This window comes from Myripristis murdjan, chromosome 3, assembly GCF_902150065.1.
Source record: "Myripristis murdjan chromosome 3, fMyrMur1.1, whole genome shotgun sequence".
NCBI lineage: Eukaryota > Metazoa > Chordata > Actinopteri > Holocentriformes > Holocentridae > Myripristis > Myripristis murdjan.
In genome coordinates this window covers 4,211,174-4,223,874 of record NC_043982.1, presented here as the reverse complement: position 1 = coordinate 4,223,874, position 12,701 = coordinate 4,211,174, and the positions used below count along the sequence as shown (strand labels likewise).

The 12,701-nt window shown below is 39.7% G+C and overlaps 1 long non-coding RNA gene across 1 annotated transcript in view; it reads right to left on the bottom strand.

The window, feature by feature from the left end:
• Positions 1-774: 774 nt before the first annotated feature.
• LOC115356918 (uncharacterized) overlaps positions 775-12,701 on the bottom strand; it is a 48,429-nt gene continuing 36,502 nt past the window's right edge. Inside the window, exon 3 of the long non-coding RNA XR_003928041.1 lies at positions 775-876. This is a non-coding gene — a long non-coding RNA (uncharacterized LOC115356918). The remainder of the gene's footprint in view (positions 877-12,701) is intronic.

Here is a 12,701-nt window from a genome sequence, read left to right as displayed (position 1 = left end):
ATTGTAAAATGACATGATGCCACGTGACATTGAGTGGCAGGGCGAGACAAGGCATGGCATGGCATAGACAAGGTGTGGTGTGACATGGCGTGACATGATATGACATGATGTGGCATGGCAAGGCCTATCATGGCATAACAAGGTGCAAGGTCGTGTCACATGATGTGATCTACGCAGTGTGGCCTGACAAAGAACAGCATGATGTGGCGTGACGTGACGTGATGAGGCGTGACTGATGATGAGACGTGACTTGATGTGATGTGACGTGTGCGTGGTGCGGTGCAGCACGGTGTGGGACATGACAAGGTGAGGCGCGACGTGACCAGACTTGACAGGACGGGACGGGACCACCAGACAAAGCAGAACAGGATAAAACAGCACGGGACAGGACACGCAACACAGGACAGGACAGGACAGGACACTGAGACGGAGGAGGGTTTGCTTAGTAAGGTTATGTCTGTGTGCACCTGACTAATGTATGCTATTCTTAGCGCATGTTATCTCAATGCCACCTTGAGCCTGCGTATGTGTGTCGGCATTTGTACACGCATCTGTTTGTGTGACTGCAGGATATACCTATGTCCTGTGTGCTTGATAATGAAACTGAACCGAGGTGGAAATTTGTGTGTGTGCTGTGTGACAACGCTTACCTGCTTTCTCTGGAGTTTAAAATAGTGTGCTGCAGTGTGATGCAGCCAGAAGATCATAATTTGTCTTTAGCGGCACAACAATTAAGAGCAATAAATTAGAAAAATCCCACGTACCTGCACGAGTTGTTGGGTGTCTTGATGGCCTTGGGGATTGACTGGCCTGACTGATTGGCGAGTAAGTGAAAGAGTCAGTTTGTGGGTTTGTCCTCTGGCACGGCATTCAGACCTGGGCAAAAGACGCACTGAGTCAGCGAGAAATGGACACCAGCGTTTGCATTCAAATTTCTAGAAAATTATAGCTTCAAATGAAAAAAGTCCCTGCCATATGTTATTCATGTAATTACGGACAGCACAGACAGCACGGGCTGCATTTGTGGACATGAACAAAGACCGAGAGCCTTGATTTTAGTCTGTCACAATCATCAGACACAGCAATTTTTTTGGAGCTTTGACCAACAGGGGATCAACTTAGCAGACACTCCAAACACCCAGGGTGATTTACTGTCACACACATATTGTGATTACACAATATATGGTCTCTGAATTATTGTTTTGAGAAAGACAGATGTGAATCAGACTCTGAATGATAAATGAAACCGTTGTCTAACTCTTTGAACCGGAGGGACCTTATATTTTGAATGGTTTTATTTCACCCTTAAACAATATTCACTGTAATATGGTAATTGTATTGCAATTTTGATTTTTATACATTTTTGGTGGAATGAATTTTATAGTGATTTTCTTGTAACTGGTTCATCACCTTTTTCCCATGCTGTTGAAAGTAACCAAGTGAATTTGCTCAAGAGGTGAATCAGCATTCACTGATCTGAGGTTGAAATGTATAATTTTAACAATTATGAGTAAGTTTTCCTGTAAGGTTTCAATGAAATGTTTCTGGGGTGGCGGGGTGTTTCTTTATAATTTTATGGTATTTTTTTTTTATTATTATTATTTGGGTAATCTCCTTTATTCCCCATTTTTGAAATGAATCAAGTGAATTTTTCTCATGTTTCAAAATGGTTGAAAAATAGGAATGAAAATGTAACAGGAAGTTTGAGCGTGATTTCTGACAAAGCAACAAGAGCACTAACGAGAGGATGATGAAAGCCTCGTCATCAGCCCGTTCATGTGAACACAGAAAGAACCAGGTACTGTCAAAATGAAATGACTACTTCACATATGTATTATCTGTTCATCTGTTTAATAAGGACTAACATTTGTTGGTGAAGCTTTTCTGAATGGAGAATTTCCAGATGTGCACTAATCATGCATCCATCAGTTGGACCTTTTATTTATTTATCTATTTATTGTCACTGTTTTTTTTTTTTTCTTTTTTTCTATTTTCAACATCTGAAGGTGAACATTTAATGACAAAACACCTAGGATGTTGTGAAGAAGGAGCGACAAATATAGTTTTACAAGCAACATAGCTAATTAACAGAGATAATTAACATGGAGACAAACCACAAAAGAGCAAATTACAGAGAGAGCTAGGCAGCAAGATCTGATGCAGCAGCATGGGAATTGTGTGTGTGTGTGTGTGTGTGTGTGTGTGTGTGTGTGTAGATTGATTGTGTCTCAATCTGTATCCATTTGTGACGAGTGCGTGGTAATGATCTTTAATTGTGGGGAAAGTAGCCCATTAGAATGAGATCAGAAAAAGACGGAGCACAAAATAAATGCAGTAAATGTACTTAGTTACACACAAATACACACAGACACACACATACACATGCATCACAGCAGGGGAGCAAGCGCCTTAGGAGGAGCACAATGAGCATAATGGATCCAACACGCCTCCTGGCAGACAGGAGGTGCAGGCAAAGAATAATGAATGGCCAGAAGCAGAGAGAGAAACAGGACAAATGGGCCGGCTTTGATCCCAAGCAGACATGAGCGACGTGGCTGTCACTGAGTCACATCATCAGACACACACGGCACAAAAGGCTCCGCGATCACATTCACATCTTAGCCTCAGAGAACACACAATATTCATGAACTGCCTTCATCTTACAGATTCATGTAAATTGCATGGGAGAAGGTCAAACACTGTATGTGTGAGGAGCTGTGTCCAGCGTTTGAATATTAGAAACACTGCTGCCATCCTGATGAAAAAACTGACTATTATTGATTGATTATTGAACTGAATCTTATTCAGTTCAATTTTTTTTTGCATTTTAAAAAATATGAGCCATAAACTAGTTTGTGTTTTCAAAAGTCATAACTCAAAATTAAATTTAGTTATAGCAAGAGCATAGGTCCAGTTAAACCATAGATTTTAAGCCTTGAAAAAAAATCAGCAAATTCATTTTATTTCAAAAACATGGGGAAAAGGTGATTTACTGAGCAATGACCCAAAAAAAGAATATAGCAAATATAACAAAAACTTATTGTAATTACATATTGATGGACTGGCGACCTGTCCAGGGCTTTCCACCCCATGAGCGTTGGGATAGGCTCCAGCACCCACCGCGACCCTTACGAGGATAAACAGTTTGGAAAATGAATGAATGAATGAATAATTACATATTTAATTTACTTCACAGTCATCATAAAATTACCATAAATTACCAAAAAAAAAAAAAAAAAAAACTGTACAATAAATAAATAAAATTTTAAGAATACCAAGAATTAAATTGATTGAGAGTTCCTGGGTTATCTATAGGACAGGAGATAATGAAGAATATCAACATAAGTCATTTTTCTCACTTTCACTGTGTCTTGCTAAATAAATGTAGGAACATATTTGTCCTTCATGGAGACACAGCAGCACTTTAGAATGAAAAAAAAAAAGAAAAAAAAAAAAAAAAAACATTTCTTACCCGAGTGCCTCTCCTGATTTAAGTAAATATGATTTATCTTCAAAACTTTGGATTGCATCAGTGTGGTGCCATGCTGAGATTAGATGAATGCGAGGGCCTTTCAGCATTTCCAAAGTCTAGACTGAAATCTAAAGCTGATCAGGGACCTCATTTATAGCACTGTGTGGATTAAAGAAAGAAATGAGAAGTGGTCTGACATAAACAAAGGTGCCAGCCAGTAGAGCCTTACAGGGCATAGTCACAGGCTCTGTCCTACTTCAAAGGCTGTACGCTACCCGGGTCATATTTATAGGCTGCTTACATCGCGGCAGCGCGACAAGTGCTGTCCCAATTCAATTTTACCGCGCAGGGTCCTGCAAATGCAGCCGACCGATCCAGCCTATTTTTGACTAATTTGCAGGATACACCTCCACGATGCTTCACGGCCGACATCACAGCCTACTTCCCAGGGTACCTTTCGGTCCAGTTCAATTTCTGGATCAGCCACCATTGCTGGAATTATGAAAGTCTGTTTTAGACCGTCTTAATGTTTATATAATGATGTTTTAATAAGTTTTCACGCCTATAATTACCACCATAGATTCGGTTTAGCTGTTAACTGTATCCGAACAACGCCTGTAAATGCAAGTTTAATTAGATGAGTTAGATAGGCATTTTGCATGATGTTTCCATAGCAACCATCAGCACATCAGGTACGTTACAATGTAGCCATGTGTACAATTACTTTAATTGGGATAGTCTTGCAATTTGTGAGGTGTACCAATTATCTTAATTTCCGCCATCTTCACGAAGTCAAAATAAAATAAAATACATAAAACTACAGAATCAATCTTGTCCATCTTGACAGCGTTGAAGCTGCTTATCGTTTTGTTTCATGCACAGGTTGTTGCCTTCTAACTTGTGGCCTTCTAACATGGTGGGACCGAAGTGACATAAATGTAGACCAGTAATGAAACAGGACTGCATAATTTTAATGAGTTTTCAAAAGAAACACATTTCCAAAGAATAAGACTAAATCTACTTATCATGCAACTAGTGCTGCCGTTATATAGTGACCAGCGAGAAACAAAGCTGAGTAAATGTTCATCTTGCTGCTCAGGTTTTATATCTCTTTATTGGACGTAAAGTTTATGTTTTTTCTCCTCACAGTCCTTGATAATGGAGATCAAGAATTCTTATGCCAATTCTTTTTCCTTGCATGTACTGCCTCTGGGTGGCAACGTGTATCATCTGCATATCTCCTTATGCAGATGATACACCATTGTACAGATCAGTGATGCCAATCAATCAAATCATTCACAATAATAAAATTGCTTTGAATTCTCTTGTTTTTTGGTAAGCCTGTGCACAACCTGAGATACTCAACTAGAAACATTCAGCCTGTTCCTGCGTCTAGGTTAAAAACCAAATGAGAGTGGGCTTTTGCTGCCAAGGCTCTGCAGCTTTGGAATGACCTGCCCAAGAACTCAGATTAGCAGAATCAATATTTTCAATTTCTTCTTCAAACTTACCATAAAGCCTTTTTCACAAGACTTTCTCCCCTGGCCAAATAAACTGAACTAAAAGAGGAAATACTATAGAGTTCAGGTAAATTAATCCGACCATGTTGTTGTGTCCTTAGGAACTGCTGACAGAGACAAAATCATTAAAAATGTATTAATTTATTTATATTTATCATTGTGACTATGCAGATCAGTAGACAAGCTCTACTAATCAGCAGAGAGAGGAGAGAGGGAGAGAGACAGTCAGTGGAGTGAGGGGGAAAACTGGGAGAAAGAGATAAGGCCACAACACTCTCTCATGACACGACTCTGACATTCCTCCTCTTGGTCCTGTTTGCTCTACATAGCCACCTCAGAGATTGAGAGAGAGTGAAAATCGTGAACAAGGTTTAAGATTAGCTCCATTGATCTGAGAATGTTGTCATATGAGCAGTTGGGGAAATCACAACCGACTGAGGAACTGCCCTTTCACTAAACCACCAAAGGGAATGCTTTTAAAAGGCTATTCCCTCCCTGTCTCTCAGCTGTTGGGGATGTGTGAATACACACACAGATGATATATGTTGTGCCTATTCCAGGCAAGGGGTGAAAAAAACTGCTACCCAGCTCACAGACTGATAGCAGTTATTGCTGTTACACTGGGGACATGCATTCTGACACACTGGATTAAAGAGGAACTTCTGTAAGGACATAAAACCAAGCCATACACTGTATTTGAGGTATAAAAGATAGCGAAAGTGGGGTGAAGTGGTTAGAGACTTCTAATCACCGCACACTGCACTGGCCACAGGTTCAATAGATACAATACCCAATGTGTCCATCAGTGCTGACATGTAAAGGAGCAAGAAACAGAACCAAGGCCAGCACTCAGATCGTGCCAGTGGAGTACATGACCGCGTGACACAGAGACAAATCTCTGACTCTACTGAGGGAAGCATAGTGACTGAGGTAGTTTTGTGGAGCATTTTTTGCTCCCCAGAATGAAAGGCATAACTTTTATCCTTGAGATAGGAAGGGTATTAGTCTCATCATCCCCCTCTACACTTGGTCACAATCTGGCCCCAGCACTTGTCACTAGGGGTGTGATGAGTCACCAATGCATCGAGATGCATCAGGCTTAATCTTTAAGGTGCAGCTATGATGCAGATGGCCGCTCTCTGTACAAAGCTGGAAGTGAATTGCTTTCCCTCCTGCTGCATCTGGGTCTCTCCACTGTGATTGTTATATAAATAACATTTATATTTTGATTGGTTCTTTTAAAGTTAGCATATCAAATTAATATATTTGTATGTGACATAGAGATTATGTATTGTATAATACATGGCTCCTGTTTATTTATTAAACTGGCTGATATTCAGCCTCCAGCTGTGTTGATGGATCGACTGACAAGTGATCAAGTGATTGGTTGATTGCCCTGTCTCCTCTCTTCTGTGTATGGGGAGGAGAGGATCTATTTAATCTTGCTTGGACCACTGTTACTTGTTGACTCTGATAAAGATGCAGCCAGCATCAAAACACAAGTCCCATTGTGATTTTTTTTTTTTTTTTTTTTTTTTTTTTTTTTGCACCTTTATCACAACTTACGTCTAAGACAGATTGTGTCGCTTCAGCAAGTCTCCTTTTTGTCTCAAAATATAAAGATTCAAACTGCTGCTTTGCATCATGGCGGATTAAGACAGGACTGCTTCCAGTCGCACCGACCTGTTGGTCATGGAGAATATATGTCATGGTTTGGTGTTTTCTGTGTTTTTGTACTTTGGTTGGACACTTGTTTTTCTGTTTACCTGTGGTCTCTTGTCATGTTTCCCATTAGTATTTTCACCTGTGTCTGGTTAGTCTTGTTTGCCCCTCCCAGTGCCACACCTGTCCTGCGTCTGTCAATTATCCCTGATTGTTCTGATCCCTCCCAGTGTTTAACCTCAGCCTATCCTCTGTGTACTCCTGTCTTGTGCTCCAGCCCCTTCCCCAGGTGTGTCTTGTTTTATCATTAGTTCTTGTGTATTTAAGTCCTGTCTTGAGTTCTGTTCCTTGTTGGTTCATTGTTTGTGTCCTGTTGCTTTCTGCCTTAGTTTATTGTCTTCCCTGTCATTTATTAAATTTTTGGTTTCCATTGTGCATTGTTGCCTGCGGCTCCTGCTTTTGGGTCCTCCACCTTCCAGCCCCCGTGACAATATAACAATATGCATCATATCGTGGAAGATGTATCGAAATGCAGATGGATCTCTGTGGGTGAAATTGCACACCCCTAGTGCACTCAAGTCACTCATGCAGGACAGCTGGCAGTAAACACACACACACTCTTACATGGGTGAGCAGACTCACACTCCACTGCACCAACCCCTGTGTATCGGATATTATTGCAACATTAATTCCATTTGTGATGTTATTACAGCATCGGATTTGCCTAGCAGCAGATTGTGGGGGTGGGTGGGGTGGGAGGAGGAGGCAGAGTGGGTGGTGCAAAGATGAAATACAACTCTCACAGGAAGTTTAGAGAGATAGCCATGGAGAGAAGGAAAGGAAGGGGTAAATTAAGCATGCTAACGTATCCTTTCATCTTTCCCACTCATCCCCCTGCTCACTGTCGCTAAGCATTCTCCTCGAGCTCTGCGCTCCTCCCTAAGGCCCTGCTCTCCTCCTATAGGTAATCTTCTTTCTCAGTAAAGCTCAGATTCACTTAAGGGATTGTAGAGTAACAGGACACACACAGTCACTCACTCACTTTACTCTTCCACCGTCAGGTCTCGGTAGTCTGTGATGTTCAACACATTTGAGGAGTGATGTTGTGAGTGCTGTAAATTACTTTTTCATATACACACTTTCGCTCAACCTACCATGTCTACTTCAGTCAATGATTTCCTACACTTCCGAGAATGCCTCTCTACATTCTCTGTTGAGTGAAATTGTGAATATGTGGGGGTTGAGAGAGAAATATACAGTGTGAGTGAGAGAGCAAAGAGAGATTTTCTGTTTAAGAAACAGAACCACATTCTTGTAGCTGCCTTGTTCTTGTCCACTGAGGGTAGCATCAGTCTCTTCTATGAGGGCTTCCTCTCAGTATGATCACTGAACGTCAGTGAAAAATGGTGGCTTTAGAAAGAAGCTGATGCTCTCTGACTGACGGACAGACACTGAAACCTGACCAACAGCATCACTGTTTTAGATTGCTGAACCATTTTCTGCTACAGTTGTACTGTTAACATGGGCCCTGGGCCTGTAGTTAATCAGCTTACCTAGGCACTAATGTCAGCTGGAGCAGCAGAGAATTTACGGTACATTTTTTACCCTGAACATTGAAATTTTTAAACATAGTTAAACATTGTTGTGCAAGTATTCAGATATCTAAAAAATGCTTTGAAAAGATTGCTATAGTCTTTAAGTCTTTGAAACCCAGGGTTATGCCTGTGGTCGCACTATTTAACCATCTTAAAAAACAATCACTTTTTTCTTTATTTGTTGGCAATTTGGTCAGTTTATATTTGTTATATTATTGTTTACATTTTTTGCTAATTTTCTGATAATGTTAAACTTTTTTTTGGCTTGCTAATTTTCTGATAGTTCTTTCTTTTTCTAGTTTTTCTTTCTTTTTTAAATAAATTTCTAGTACTTTGCTTGTAACCTTTTACTTGCATCTTGCTAATTTTCAGGCAATTTCTTCAGGTCACCTTTTTCCCATGTTTTTCTCCAAGTTTCAAAGGCTTAAATGCTTGTGAAAGGCCTTTCACAAGCATTTCATAGAATCTTGATGTTGATCCAGCGTCACTGACCTAACGCTTAAATATATCATTTTAAGAATTGTATAATTATCTTTTTTGTACCCCCCTTCCCACCCCCGATTGTTTACCAATATTCTTGTAACTTTCTGATAATTTGCTAATTTCCTGTTCCACATGGATTTCAAAGAAATCAAGTGAATTTGCTCCGGTTTCCAAGAGTTAAAACAACCTGCCCAGTCCTGGCTGTGATGTGATTGGATGTGATCAGCTGTGGGATCTGGCATCAGTTTGCCGGCTGATTCCACAGAAATCCTGATTTCCTCCCCCTCTCCCCTCTGGTCAGGTTTCATCAGACAGCGAGAGCCTCAGTTCCCCTTAGTGACTGGGTATTAATAAATCTAGCAGAGTGACTCAACAGACAGAACATTCGGGTCCTGACAGGGAGGAGGGATACGTTCCCTACCAGGGCTTGACCGCAACGTGACTCCGACCGCCCTACTTTCCTGCCACACGGGAGAAAAGACCCACTCAGCCGAGAAAGCAGGAGGCTAATTGTCAAGAGAGGCACTGAAGGAGCCAATTTGAATGAACTCTAATTAGGACACGATTAAGGCAAACTCTCACAGCTGTAAAATTCCATTAACCTTTAATCGTACAGTTCATCACACGCTTATGGTGGTTGTAGTGTGTGTATGTGTGCAAGACAGCAAGAGAGAGAGTAACACAGTGGCCAGACAGAAATGGACGAAACTTATGAAATTTGTATATGGATCCATCACTCGTCTTTGTGCAAACAGATCTTTTTTTTTTTTTGAAGGCAAGCTTATAAAACCTGTGTTTTTAAAGAATCACACACGCAGTTATTCCATACATGGCAAGGGTGGGCATTCCTAGGCCTCTTTCAAATTGCCTGCCCAAATCCATTTTTTTGGCATATGCAGCTTGGATGCAGGTTGACTTTACAATGTCTGGACAGCCAAGAACCACAAGAAATGTGAAAATGTGATTTTTTGCAAATCTGATCCAAGCCACATTTGGAGGCGTTTTGAAATGAAATTCCAATCAGACTTCTACAGATGCATCTCAGTCCGGACACCCTAGAGACTAAAATCGGATTGCAAACTGGTGACGCCAAATCCAGAGTGAGGGAGGAGCATCAGAGCAGCTGAGGTGAACACAGAACAACAGACGCTGAACTAAATTATCTGCAGGCACTTTGGGGGGAGGCTTCTATACATTTTTCATGCCTCATCACGTAGTTACTGGCACCTATGCTGTTACCACGGCAGTGTTAAAGATCTCATTTGAGAAACAGATCTGGTTTGCTTTCGAATGAACAAGGCACGAGTCTTTTCAAGGAGCCCGTGCCTTTAGCCCCTCCTGGTTTACTAAAAAGAACAATCATTTTGCTCTTTGTTCAGATTTCCGGATTTTCAAACAAAATCCAGGTGGTGATTTAGTAGTAAGTCCAAAGCTTACAAGCACAAAGACAGCGGGATTCAGCTTTTGGTGGTCTCTTATTCTGTCTATCCATCATAACATACATGCATTATGCACATACAGACCTGGATTGCTTTCATGCTTTTGTAGTCCCTGAATAGGTCCACTGCTGTTTCTCATGAACCTCGGTGCAACACAGTAAACACGATAATTACTGTCTTTGGCCAGAATTGCTGAAATAAACCTCTAAGCTTTTGTTACCAAATATTCATGAGTGTGCATAATGTGATCGCTGGGGCTCTTACTCATATAGTCAATATGAGCGTAATAGATCCTCCACGTTTGACCTGTCGGCTCCTTCCCTCTCACAAGAATGAGCATTTCACCGGAACTGATCTTCTCCAAAATTAATGGAATAGATCTCGCCAAGCAAACATGATTTTGAGCAGCAACCCAAAACTGAAAAAAAAAAAAAAAACTGTTTTGAGGGATGAATGTAACATGTTTGTTTGGGATTCATTATTGATGCTTTTTCCAGTCCTCACTGCTTGCATTTTGGAGAACACTCCTCTGAAGCACTTGTTCTCACGATAAGGGAAGGAGTTGACAGGTGAAACTTAGAGGATCTGAGTCACAAATAATACCACTATATGGATCAGAATCCAAACTATCACTGGAACTACTGAGCACAAACAGTAACAAAAGGGCTCATTTACTGACAAGGCATGGCTTCCCTATAGTGGGTAACGATACACAAAAATCACGGTTCGGTACGTACCTCGGTTTTGAGGTCTCGATTCGGTACATTTTCGGTACAGTATGACAACAAAATGCAAAACATAAAATTGCTTTAAACAAGCAATTTTATGTTTGTTAGGAATTTTATTGTAACATTATACAAAATATAGAATAAAAATAGAAAACTGCTGCCGAGTGCTGGTAATAAGTTTTCTAATAAATATTCTCATTATAAACAAATATATCACTGATTCTTGGGAATTTGGATAAAACAGGTTTTAATTTTGAAAAAAAAAAAAAGTGAGTTAAATTACAAAATCTGAAGGTATATCATTATAGGCCAAGGTCTTGGCTGTTCAGCAATGTACCGGTGCAACCTCCTCATTTTGCATTTTTTTCATAAAATAGGTTTTTCCAGTTATTAGGCTACTTTGTTTTTGTCAACACCGTCACCTTAATGTTTTTTTTTTTATTTGAAAAACATATTTTTGTATTACTTTTATTACTTTAATAACTCAACAGCACCAAAGAAACATATTGCAAGCATATTCATTTAAAACAAATATAACTGCCTCTGACGGTGGGGACACTAATCTGACGGTGGTGACAGTGGCCTCATTAAAACATACATTTCCAAAATTTATACCACTCAAGTCAATGGCTTCTTGCTTAACAACTTTATTTAACTATTTGGTACAAAAAATAACGATCCTGAGCACTGTTATAAGCATTTTTCAGACTTCAGTCACCACCGTCACACAGAGAACCTGACGGTGGTGACGTCTGACGGTGGTGACAAAAACCTGCTCTTTCACATGATAAGCATGAGTTGTTCACATTAGCCAGCTTGTTTTCGCCCTGTTGCTACCTGCATCAGACCTCTTCTTAAAAAGTATACATTTATTCCATAATCTAATTTAATATTTTTTTATACAGAAGTGACGGTGTTGACAATTTATGGTTGTGACAGTAGCAGTGTCCAAAAATATGAAGAGATTTAAGAGAAAATAGAAAACTTCCAGGAGCCTGAGCGGTCTTGAAGCATGCAGTAGAGCTGAAGGTTTGAAAAGGGCTCCTCAGGAATGTAATTGACCTTGTAGTTTTTTTATTATTATTTTTTAAATAAATATCTGACGGTGGTGATGAATATCTGGGACACATTTTGAGCAACCACAAAATAATAGTAAATATTGTTCAAAACCCATCGTTTGTAGTTTTTAATACATAATATGATGTACTCTTTCATGTGGTGAATATATTATTCAATGAAATTATTACTTTTTGTTGTTTTAATCAAGTTGAAATGATTATCTCCTATCCGAGGACAACTGCTTTTGTAGGCCATGGGCCAACATATAATCGTTAAATTAATACAAATTAAAAATAAACCTATAAAAGAACCTCACAAATGTGCAAAGGACCCCTGATTATGCCCTTGATTCTTTTTATTCATTAAAATGTTGTAAATTTCCAGCAGAAATAGCTTTTTTCTTAGTTGGACGTGATTTATCCAAATTCTCAAGAATCAGTGATATATAAAATAAGTTTTCCAATGGGTAAAATTTTCTGAGATTAACAAAAATATATATAAAATAGGTTTTCCAATAAATAAAATATTCTCAAATAAACAAAATATATATTTATAAAAACTCGATGGCAGTTGTTATAGCTTTGGCTGAACTCCTAGGGAGAGGCTGCTTGAATGCCGTAGTCAGCCGTGTCTGCACTAGGGCATTTTATATTCACACTCGGATGACGCCGTTTCAAATGAAACAGCATGTTTGTCGTGTTGCCATGAACGTACCCGATCTCAGCTGAGCAATGTCGGCACAC